This window comes from Perognathus longimembris, chromosome 5, assembly GCF_023159225.1.
Source record: "Perognathus longimembris pacificus isolate PPM17 chromosome 5, ASM2315922v1, whole genome shotgun sequence".
Taxonomy (NCBI): domain Eukaryota; kingdom Metazoa; phylum Chordata; class Mammalia; order Rodentia; family Heteromyidae; genus Perognathus; species Perognathus longimembris.
The window spans coordinates 15,933,200-15,944,907 of record NC_063165.1 but is presented as its reverse complement, the minus strand read 5'-3'; positions in this window follow the sequence as shown (position 1 = coordinate 15,944,907).

The window sequence follows — 11,708 nt, the reverse complement described above, 5'->3', positions numbered from 1 at the left end:
GATATTTTAATTTTCTGCAGATGTCTTATATCAGAAGTAAAAATTACAAAAGCCTAAGTACTTATTAAATGCATAGGTTTTACAATAGTAAATAGTAACAGAAACTATACACATTTGAATTTTCTCTTTTGCATCTAAAGTTACATACTAAAGGCAATTTAGAACAATATTGTTTTGTAGTTTACTAAGAGGTAGGATTTTTACAAAGAAAATCTCTTGTAACACAGCACTAAAGCAGGTTTTAGTTGACTAAATCATGCATGCCATAGAGCACAGATTGGAATTTTTTTTTATAAAGTTAGAGTTTAGTTCATCTACAAGCTTGAACATAAAAAGAACTAGAGCAATCAAAAAGTTCAAAATTCCTTAGGAGCATGGAATCAAGTGACTTGAATTACTAAATTGAGGCAGGTGTCAGCCCTCAGGTAGCAATGGAGTGGCGTCGAACAAGAAAGTAACTGCTGTGTAGAGAATAGCTGGTAGTTGACTCTATGGGGCTTCTCTTCATTCTAGGTTTTGAGTTTCCTTTCTTTCTTTCAGTTTCTTTTCTATAGTAGAAGGAAGTTGGGATTTTTATATGAAGTTTTTCAGTTTCGTAGAAAGATACCTTGCTTACTGAATCAAAGCCCATCCAATGAATCTGCAGGCTAATTTAACTAGTGTAAAGAACAGTTGAGGTAACTGTAGTGGGAAACTCAGTAACTGGAGTCCCTCAGTTGAATGTTGGAAAACAGAACCAAGAGAAGCCAAGACATCCAGACAGAAGCATGCTAATCAGCTTGCAGAACAGACATTCACAATCATTCTAGCTATGCTGCTAAGTAGATTACTGTCAATAACACTGACAATTAATGTTTCTTATATTTTTACTGTAACATCCTTCTTAATCTAGACCTTCTGCACATAGGTATATAGCTACACATACACACCAGACACACACAACCCTTGATAGTATCTCTTCTTATTCTTTATGATCTGTCATCATGTAATATTCTCTGTTCCTTCCTCCATGGTTTCCTAAAGAGCTGAGTTGATTTTGGAAGATGCAAAACCACATAAACCTCCCATCATTTTCTCCTAACTGAACAGTACAAGCCATAGCCAGTTATATAATGCCATTTTATGTACAAAACAATAAATTCAGTTTACATGAGTCCAAGCAGATGTATAAATGAAGAGAGAATTTAACTGACATCTATCTTCTTAGCTTCTGTAGGCTTAGCCAGGGGTGCACAGCGATTCCCCTCTTAGTGCTCAAAGTGCTCTTTACATGCCCCAGTTTGAAATATACCTCCACGTGGAGTATAACAATCCTTGAAAGAGGAAGCCAAAAGCATGCACAGTAGCGTTCACTAATTGTCTCCAATCTCATGAGAATTTACCTAATTGTCCCCTAGAGTCAGAGCAGCCTAACCTACCTGTGGCTCCACGTCACAGTAATGCAAAGTGAAGCCTTCCTGCTATCAATACCCATAGCAGGAGCCGGTTAATGAGCACTGCCAGGACAAAGTTTGTCTTTAACAATTGATCTCAACAGTGTGTGTGCAGTGTGTGTGTGTGTGTGTGTGTGTGTGTGTGTGTGTGTGTGTGTGTGTGTGTGTTTCTACTGCTGGTGTTCGAATTCTTCATTGTCAATTGCAGATTAGAAGCAAGACAACACCAGCTCCAGAAAAAGGGTGTGCTATGTGAAACCTGCAATTAGGAACAAGCATAGCTGACAAAACAGAGTCCCTGGCACCTTCAGAGAGCATGTCAGGGAAACATTGCTCCTGGAAAAGTTAGGAAGGCAACGCTTAGCTGACATTGCAGTTGCAGTAAATGTACATGGATCCTTCCTCTCTCCCTCAGCCATCCCATCCTTTATTGGAACGATCAAATTAGCAAGTGTGTTAGCGTGAGTGCCATGCTCCTGGGAAGGGGCAGTGATTTTCTTCTCCTCTTACTCAAATTTCCGCCTGACAGTTCCCTAGGGGGACAGCAGAAGTAAATTTAGACCTGCCCCGATGGAGGCGAGTCAGCTCATTAGCAGCTGCCATCACAGCACTTTACCTTCAGCTCACAGATGGAGACAAGGGCTCTTTGAAGGCAAGTCTGAGGCAGCTTGGCATGGAGCTGCCTAAGTGGGGATTCTGTAAAGTGTCGTTTCCCTGGAAACCAAGTGTAACAAATACCCCGTTGTCATCAGTTCAGGATGCGTCTAGCTCACACATAAACGCAGGGCTTGTGGAGAAATGTGCACAGTGGATGCCTGTGTTATAGACACATGTAAGGGAGATCTCTTAGGCGCCATCAAATCAGCTCTTTAGAGTCTTGGACCCCTTTTGAAAGAGAAATGTGCTAAATATATATATATATATATATATATATATATATATATCCTATATAAAGTATGTGATACAGGTTTTTTTTTTTGTGTGAAATCCCATATTCCCCTATGCAAATCCAAAATAGTTACCATTTTTAATTGGAATAGATCTGGTTGGAACAAAAAAAAATCTATCTTCTTTACTTTAAACCCCTGGACTTTGAATATGGAATTATCCATAGTGTAATTTTTTGCCAGACTTGTTTTAAGTTTAGTCACACTCATTTGACACAAACTACAAGTGAAAACTGGGGCATTATTTTCTGTAATAATTTTTGTTAAAGTTCAGTTGGCTCTCTAGTTCTGCAAGCTCTGTATCTGCAAATTCAACCACCTGCAGATAGAAAATATTTGAAAAAAAATTTCTGTACCAGAGATTTACATTCCCTTGTCATTTTCCCTAAACAATACAATATAACTATTTATGTCAAATTTATATTTTATTTGAAAATACAAATTCTTTAAAGATGATTTATTATACACAAGATGTCTATAGGCTTTATGCAAATAATATTCCAAGTTATCTAACAGATTGAGTATCCACAGGTGGTTTGGGAATCATTTCTACTATAAAGACCTAGGAACAACTGTGTGTGAATGAAAAAGAAAAAGTAAAAAATATATGCTAGCTTTTCAAAGGTGTCTGGCTTTAAGTTAAATGTGCTTCTAACATTTTGGATAGCTAATCTTAGACTCTGATGAGGAAAAATGAATTTAATAATAGCAACTTAACTGGATCTCTTGATGTCTCGTGGTACCAACACTGAGTTAGAAGCTTAACATAATTGTTTAGTTCCTAGTGGTTTCATGTTTTAACTACAGTTCATTGCTGCCAAGTAAACATTCTGGTATTTTTTAAAACATGTCCATGTTATGTTGTTTGCAGAGTTATTTTTCTTCTTATTTCCTAATCCACCCTTCACTCATTTAAGTGACATTTGAGTGACACAATCTTTACTAAAAATGGATTCAAGCTATCTGATTCAATGCAGATAGTCACTTGGTGTTACACAAAGAGAAATGGACATATAAGTAACCTGTTATTCATACACATTCCCATGGTGAGCTATTAATAGATTGGTCTCTAAACACAACTTCTTAGCACTTAATCACCAGTTTATGATAGGCTACAATTCAACTCTACCTAATTAGTCTATATTATTGTAATGGTTGATTAGTTAATGCAGACACATGTACTTAGCAGTAATTTGATGTACTTAGGTTTGAAATATGGTCTTTCACAGTCTAGACTGTCAAGAGAATGAAATCCTTTCACTTTTATTTCTTGCATGTGAAATGTCCCCTTGATTTCAGCATTACTGAACATAACAGAGTCCAGCCTATGGATTGTCTGTGCAAGTTAAGTCTTTATTTTTCAGTCTTTAGTCATACACTTCTAAGTACATTACAAAAATGCTGAAGTTGAATGTTTTTTATTCCACTCTGTGTTACTAATGGGATTTTACCAAAGAGCATGACCTCTAATCATATTAATATTTAATCAAGCAATAAACATGCTTTGCTGTGAAGCTCAAAGCCAAAGAAATTCTCTCTAGTGATGATTTTTCTATTAAATTGACAAGGGTTTCTTTTGCTTTATCTCATTATTGCAGAACTGGGGTAAATGTTCGAGAGTCCAATTCCCTGTAAGAACACTAAGGGCCTCTCCTTAACTCTCCCACCTAAATAAATAAGTGAACTATTACAAATTGAAATTTGATATATTTCTCAAAGATTTATTTCTTTAGAATTGACCTCAACAACAGAGATCGATTATATAAAGCTTTTGAGATGAGAGGAAAAAGGTGTGATAGTAGGTTCTTATAGTTAGTTAAGTGCTAGTATGATAAAATATTTCATTTTAAAGAAAGCATGCCAAGGAAAGCTAATATAGCTTTTATATAACACAACAGTGACCCACAAGTGAAATCATTGTTTTTAGGTTGCATTTTAGTATTTATGCTAGTAGAACAAGGGCTAGTTTGAACAGTCACTGAATGGCTTGCAATTATTAAGAAACTTCTGCTCCTCCTCCAAAGAACCCTCCTACAATATTCTCGTGACTTCTCTTCTTCATCTGTTTTGACTGTGAATCCCAGAAGCAGCCAGAGTCTCTGTAGCCTAGGAAGTATTGAGACGTACTATAAATATTTAAGACACAGCCAACATCCTAAAGTGTTCTGAAAGTTAGGGTAATTTCAGCAGTCATTGTAAAATCAGCTCAAACATAATAATTTCTAATCATCCTTTGAAAGATGATTTAAATGGCATCTTAGTTGTAGGAGAGACTCAGTGCATTCTATCGATCAGCTCTCCTGTCTTTTGTGTTTGAGTTTGTTCTACTCCAAAAAACAAACTGAATTACCCTTCTAACTAAAACATTGGAGTGTGTGTATGTGTGCAGGTAGTGGGGGGGGGGTGTTGTTCCAAATGGCTGTTGAGTGAGATGAATGCCCCTCCCAATGAAAGCCTCTGTTGTGAATTTATGGTTTTCTGACAGCGATGACCATTGTAAAGAACTCTAACGTCCTGGTCAATCACCAGTTCTGACCAGGAATAATCCAGAAACATTTAGTTTACTGAATGTTTAATGTCTTCGCAGAATGTGGACTACTGTCATGCCTTCTCCTTCTTTGACATTCTGGAAAACATGGTGAGTCTGTTTAGCACCTGTTACTATGGCAATGATATGCACTCACTAGTACACTGGGAGTCATTTCACATCTTCTTTGCTTGGATTGATTGATGTCTTTTGACTAACTTTCTCCAAGATTGACTCTAAAACATGAGAGGGAAATAAATTCAAGAAGAATTCATGTAGAAACTGCTCATTTCTTTGGTTTCTCTAGCCAAGATTCATCTTGTCCATTTCAAATTGTTTTCAAAGTGAATGTATATGACAAGAGCTGGATCATTGCTATCCCTTGATCATTTTCTAACCACTGCCTATCTCTTAAGAGAGTTGAGAAATATATTTCTTGAGAAATTTTCAGGCAAAGGACTTATAATGAATGAGAAGCCAAAAAATATTGCTTTAAATTTGTTATTCGCTAGTTGCAAAGAAATGCTGTGTAGTAGAAGAGAAATTGCCAACTTTTGTGCTCTTAACTCAAATTTCTAACAGAAAGAACAACTGAAACTATTAAAACTTGATTAACTTTGATTTAAGAGCAAAACAACATTTTTCAGAAGCTTCTCATCAAGTAATGGAAAGCACAGGCTAATGGGTACTGGGTGAGTGCTAGCTTGGCACTGATATTTTACTTCTTCACTTAAATGATTAAAATGTTGCTAAATTAGATCAAAAATTTAATTTCTTTTCAAGTCTGTATGAATTTTCTCTAATACAGAAATGATCCTAAAAAAGAACACTCAAGAAAATGAAATTGGACAAAAAAAGCCAGCAATGCACCCTCTGGAGGGCACTCATGGACCACCAAACACATAGCTTCGAGTCTATTTTAAATCTAAATTTCTACCCTTTTCAAGGCAAATACTGACTTATCTTTGATATAGTCACAAGGTATTCATGAAGAAGAGTTGGATGGTGAGCTAATATTAAAATGGAGGCAACTACTCTTTCTTAAATGCTGAAAAGCACACCATGTGCTGAGAACCAAGGCACAGTTTTAGTGGGAATTTTAGCACAGATAATTTTTTAATCTACACAAGCAGAACTTAAACCACAGGGGAAAAATAATAATGAAATGGTCATATTTCAACATAGGTCATACTGATAATAACAACTAAAAGGGGTCTTAGGACCATATAGTGTCTTTTAGATCAGCCTAAGACTGATGTCTTTGTGTAAACAACTCAGTCAGATTTTTCCTTGGAAGGCCAGAGCAGAGATACCCTTTCCTGTCCATGAAACAAATGTGAGAGGCACAGGTCACCATAATTTACAGCCAGCCTGAAGTATAAATCCCTTTATAACTTAAATAGTGAAGATGCCAAGGGATACCTTCTTGAAAGATTCCAGATCTTTCTAGAAAAGTGCATTGTCTCGATTGGCTTTAAGAGAAATTGCTGGAGAAAAAAAAATCCCATTACACTCTTGGTGGGAAGGTAAGCTCGCACAACTACTCTGCATGGCTGTCTGGAGCTCCCTTAGAAAACTAAAAACATAGATCTTCCCTATGATGCAGCCATACCCCTCTGGGTCAGCTACCTGGCATCTATCACAAGTCAGGATACTGTAAAGACACTTGCACAGCCATGTTCACTGCTGCACTAGTCACAATAACTAAGTTATGGAAATAGCCAATTGCCCGTTCACAAAATATGAATAGATAAAGAGACCCAGATGATAGTTGAAAATCTGCGAAATACCAATAAGTAAATCACGGTATAGGGAGGAACAGCTGTCTATCGCTGCTACTTCACGAATTTACACCTGTCGCAGGGGTCTCTGGAACACAACTCTCACAGCAGGTAAGGGAGCACTGTCTATTTCTTGGTTGCTTAAACTGTCATCAGAAAATAAAGCTACATTTTTGCAATTTTTAAAAATTACATGGGAGACTGATGAAAGTGAACTATGAGTGGAGATGGGAGGGAGGGATAGGGAGAGAATGAGGGAACAGATGACACTATTGGAAAGGAAATGGACTTATTGTCTAATGTATATAAAGGTATCCCTGGTGAACATCACCTCTAAAACAATAAATTTTTAAAAATGTACAGAATAATGTGTTAAGATGTATCCTCTATCATTAGCATCTCTAAATGAAGTTTACAAGTATTTGCAAAAGTCACGATAGCCATTGTAGGACATCTTGGGTTTTTTTGTTTTGTTTTGTTTTTGCCAGTCCTGGGCCTTGGACTCAGGACCTGAGCATTGTCCCTGGCTTCCTTTTGCTCAAGGCTAGCACTCGATCACTTGAGCCACAGTGCCACCTCTGGCTGTTTTCTATATATGTGGTACTGAGGACTCAAACCTAGGGCTTCTTGTATAGGAGGCAAGCACTTTGCCACTAGGCCATATTCCCAGCCATTGTAGGACATCTTTAACTACATTACAAAGTACCAAATGCTTGTCACAGTATTTCACTCTATTTGTTCAGATGAGTGAATCTGAAAAGAAGCAGGAAAAAGGAATAAAAAAGTTCTTATTTATAGTTTCAACATGAGCTGAAGAAAGAAGAAAGAGAAACACAGACACACACACACACACACACACACACACAGAGAGAGAGAGAGAGACAGACAGACAGACAGACACAGAGAGACAGAGTTCCCTAGAGCAGAACTCAGTGAATCATGACATGTATTTTGCTGCAGCCAGTGATAAAATGGGCTTAGATGAAAGCAGCAGATAGGCCTTTTCCAAACATTGGGAATATATATATGTATATATATATATATGCACACACGTACACACAACCACTACACCAATACTACATAGAAGAGGGGTTTGCATTTAGAGGTCACTGTAAACTTCAGTGTTCAGCTCAAGAAGATTTAATTTTGATTTCACTTAGTGCTACTTCTACATTAGTTGAGGGCTGTTTTACGTGAAGCTTAATTAAATTGAGGCCACTGGGGGCTGGTTTGCATCAGTACCCCTTTCCTCTAGGGCTCCCATCATGTCAGGGCACCTTGAAGCTTTCTCAGTTAATGATACTTGCCAAATGAGAATTTTCCCTTAGTAGAATATTTGGTAGGCAAATGACCGAAGCTTCTATCAGGCTGTCCATGCCACTTTCAGTAATGCATCTTTCCACAGGTTCTTGAATTAGAAACTCATTAAGTCTTCATTTAAGATACTGTTTGATTATAGTGAGAGATCAATGTTATTAACTATTTGTTCACTTATTGAATAAATTGTTGCTGACTTTCATATTATCACAATATTTAATGCCTTTGACTTTTACCAAAATGGCAAGAAGGTCAATGCAAAAGTCAGGAACTTTGTGTTTAAAAAATTAGGAAGATGGGATGGGAATGTGGCCTAGTGGTAGAGCGCTTGCCTAGCATGCATGAAGCCCTGGGTTTGATTCCTCAGCACCACATAAACAGGAAAGGTCAGAAGTGACGCTGTGGCACAAGTGGTAGAGTGCTAGCCTTGAGCAAAAAAAAAAATTTAAAACATTCAGAAGTTAAAAGATGATGGAGTATCACGTAATTATTGACAACAGAGCAAATAATATCTGTTGGTAGACAAAATTGTCACAATAAGCTGGCTTTCATATATTAGTGGAATTGCAATTCTCTGTGTGTTTCATCAACTATATTCAAATACTATACAACATATGCATATGTGTGTGTATATATATATATTTTCCCTTAAACTGGTATCTTTGCTGTAGCATATAATTTTAGATTTTTGTCAGCCATCTTGTTTCTAAACACAGTTCATAGAAATTTTAACTTAAATGCAAGTTTGTCAGTGGCATTATTATTCTAATTCAGTAAATGTTATTCTCTAGAAGCTTATAGCACTTAGCTGGTTTTATTAGATGAATACAATCTTGTTTGTTTGTTTGGTTGGCTTTGCCAGTACTGGTGCTTGGACTCAGGACTCAGCACTGTCCCTGGCTTCTTTTTGCTCAAGGCTAGCACTCTGCCACTTGAGCCACAGCGCCTCTTCTGGCCTTTTCTATATATGTGGTGCTGAGGAATTGAACCCAGGGCTTCCCAGCACTAGATGAATTCAATCTTATACTTCTCAATATATGTAGCTTTGAAGATGAAATTTACCTAATTATCTTAAGGGTTCAGCCACATATCCATTCCTTGCACCAATGGTATTTATTTCTTTAAAAATTATGGTACTATTGTTTTAAAAACAACGAATGTTTTTAAGTAAAAATTGGAGTCATTTATAAGTGAAAAGCCCAATAAAGAAACAATTAGTTACACACTTAATTACTAATTGTGGGTACATAATTATTCATTCAAGTCTACATTTTATTCACATTTCTTTAATTTTGGTAAGATTTTCATCTTGGGCTCCTGGGTAGTATATATCTTCACAACTCATCCAGATCATCTTGGTCCTGACAATTTCAAAGATTGTCCTTTTTTGGGAGATGATGAAAGAACTTTCAATATTCAAGTGTTTTAAAACTGCTCTCATTCTTTAATCTCATTATTGGACTAGTGCTATGGTTTGGGTAAGGAAATTCACACAAACGAAGTTCATTTCATCTCACTGTATCGGTGGTACATACTGTAAAACATCGCTTGTGGTATGAGAGTTGACCTGATGTAAGTAGTATTTATCAGATGTATTCACTGTAACTTTATCCCTCATTCCCCTTTAAAAACTGTATTCTAAAAGTAAGTCAGTATGTAATTTACCAGCATTATTGCACTCCTACTAGGAGGAATTATTTGCTTATTTAATCATTCTAATCACTATGAATTAATCAATATTAATTTTATTCTTTGTATTATGTCTGTTTGTGACCCTTAAATGGGAAAATTTTATTATTAGTATTCTAAAATCTCAAGACAAGAAAGGAAAAAAAAACTACTCAGTTATAGGGAGATCATTGGAGGATAAAATGGATGAATGATTTACTCATAGGCATTCACAAAAAATACTTGCTGCTTTATAGTCTGTAGATCTAGACATAATCAATATTTGAAGAGACTTCTATTTTAAAGATTCTTTCCATTTTAATTCAATTATCTGGATCTTGTTTAGAAGATTTTCATTTTTATTTATTATTATCATTATTATTTTGTGTTGCTGAGTTTCTGTAAATGGTAATATTAGTTAATATCCTTGTTAACCTAAAACTTAATATTAGCATTTATATTACAAAAATGTTGAGGTATTTGGCTTTGAATATGTAATAAACATATGAACTTTTGGAAATGTTCTTATTACCTGCCTTGTATAATTGTTGTATACTCATCTGTATATCACCTTTATAATAATCATTAAATAATAAATAACCAAACAAATAAAAATGAAAATATCAATTTTACTAAATACATTTAAATTTGAAGCACAATCAGAGCATTTCTTTTATATTTAATCTCAATTTCTTTTTTTTTTTTTTTTTTGCCAGTCCTGGAGTTTGAACTCAGGGCTTGGGTGCTGTCCCTGAGCTTCTTTTGCTCCAGACTAGCACTCTACCACTTGAGCGATGGTGCCACTTCCAGCTTTTTCTGTTTATGTGGTACTGAGGAATCAAACCCAGGGCTTCATGCTTGCTAGGCAAGCACTCTACCACTAAGCCACATTGCCAGCCCCTTAATTTCTTATAATAATGTTTTCTGAAGTAATTATTTTTGGTGTATAAAATATTCTTATTGATGTCTTCATTATCTTCTTTTTGATTTTTAAATATTAATATGTAAAATAATAGGAGTAATTTCTAATGATATTTAAATTGAAATTTGTTCTTTCTCTAGGGAGAAACCTTAAATCTGTGTTATCTTCTACTTTTGCAAAGGGTACTCTTAATGTGCCCTAGAACCAAAAATAACAAATAAAATATGAATATAGAAATGTATACAATAATTTGGGACCACATATACAGAATAATTTGGCACCACATATACAGAAAAAAAACGGCCCTGTGGCTCAAGTGGCAGAGTGCTAGCCTTGAGCGGGAAGAAGCCAGGGACAGTGCTCAGGCCCTGAGTCCAAGGCCCAGGACTGGCCAAAAAAAAAAAAATTAATTAAAAAAAAAATAAATAAATAAAAACACTGAATTTGTCCTTTCCCCTGTAATTGCCACATTTCCCTCATAGTTAGAATATTAAGTTGTAAAGCAAGCAATAATGGTTTCATAAGAGATTTGTAATTCTACAAAGAAATAATTGGTGGAATTTTGTAAAACTTTCAGTTTGCTAATATGTATTGTGACTAGTTTAGATAGGTAGATAACCAAACAGATAGATAATCTATACAGATGTAGGTATGCCTAAACATGTGGAATTGTATTGCATATATCAAAATATATTATACATATTACTTATAATCTGTAAAATATATAAACCATAGTTCATAAAAGGATCCTGATACTTACTAACTCATTTTCTGAATGACAATTTCCACCTCAAACATTCCTCATGGAGATATGTGTGTCAGCGACAAGGACTTTGCTACTCTTAGGCTGGAGGAGATCTGCCTGCCAAAGGAAAGCGTGTCATTACACAGGCTGACTCATACCTCCCCCTTTTGGCCAGGATGTGCTTTTTGCTAACAATAGCATCTTTGGAAACCTCCTGGCTTTCATTCAAGTAAAAGGAAAAGTGTTTAACTTTTCTTACAGCTTTATAATAAATTCTAAGATGTTTTCTAAGGCTAAAATTAGAAGGTAAATTTTAAGATGTAAGTTTTAGTGTTTCTCAACATCTGTAAGTGTTGTGCAATGATATC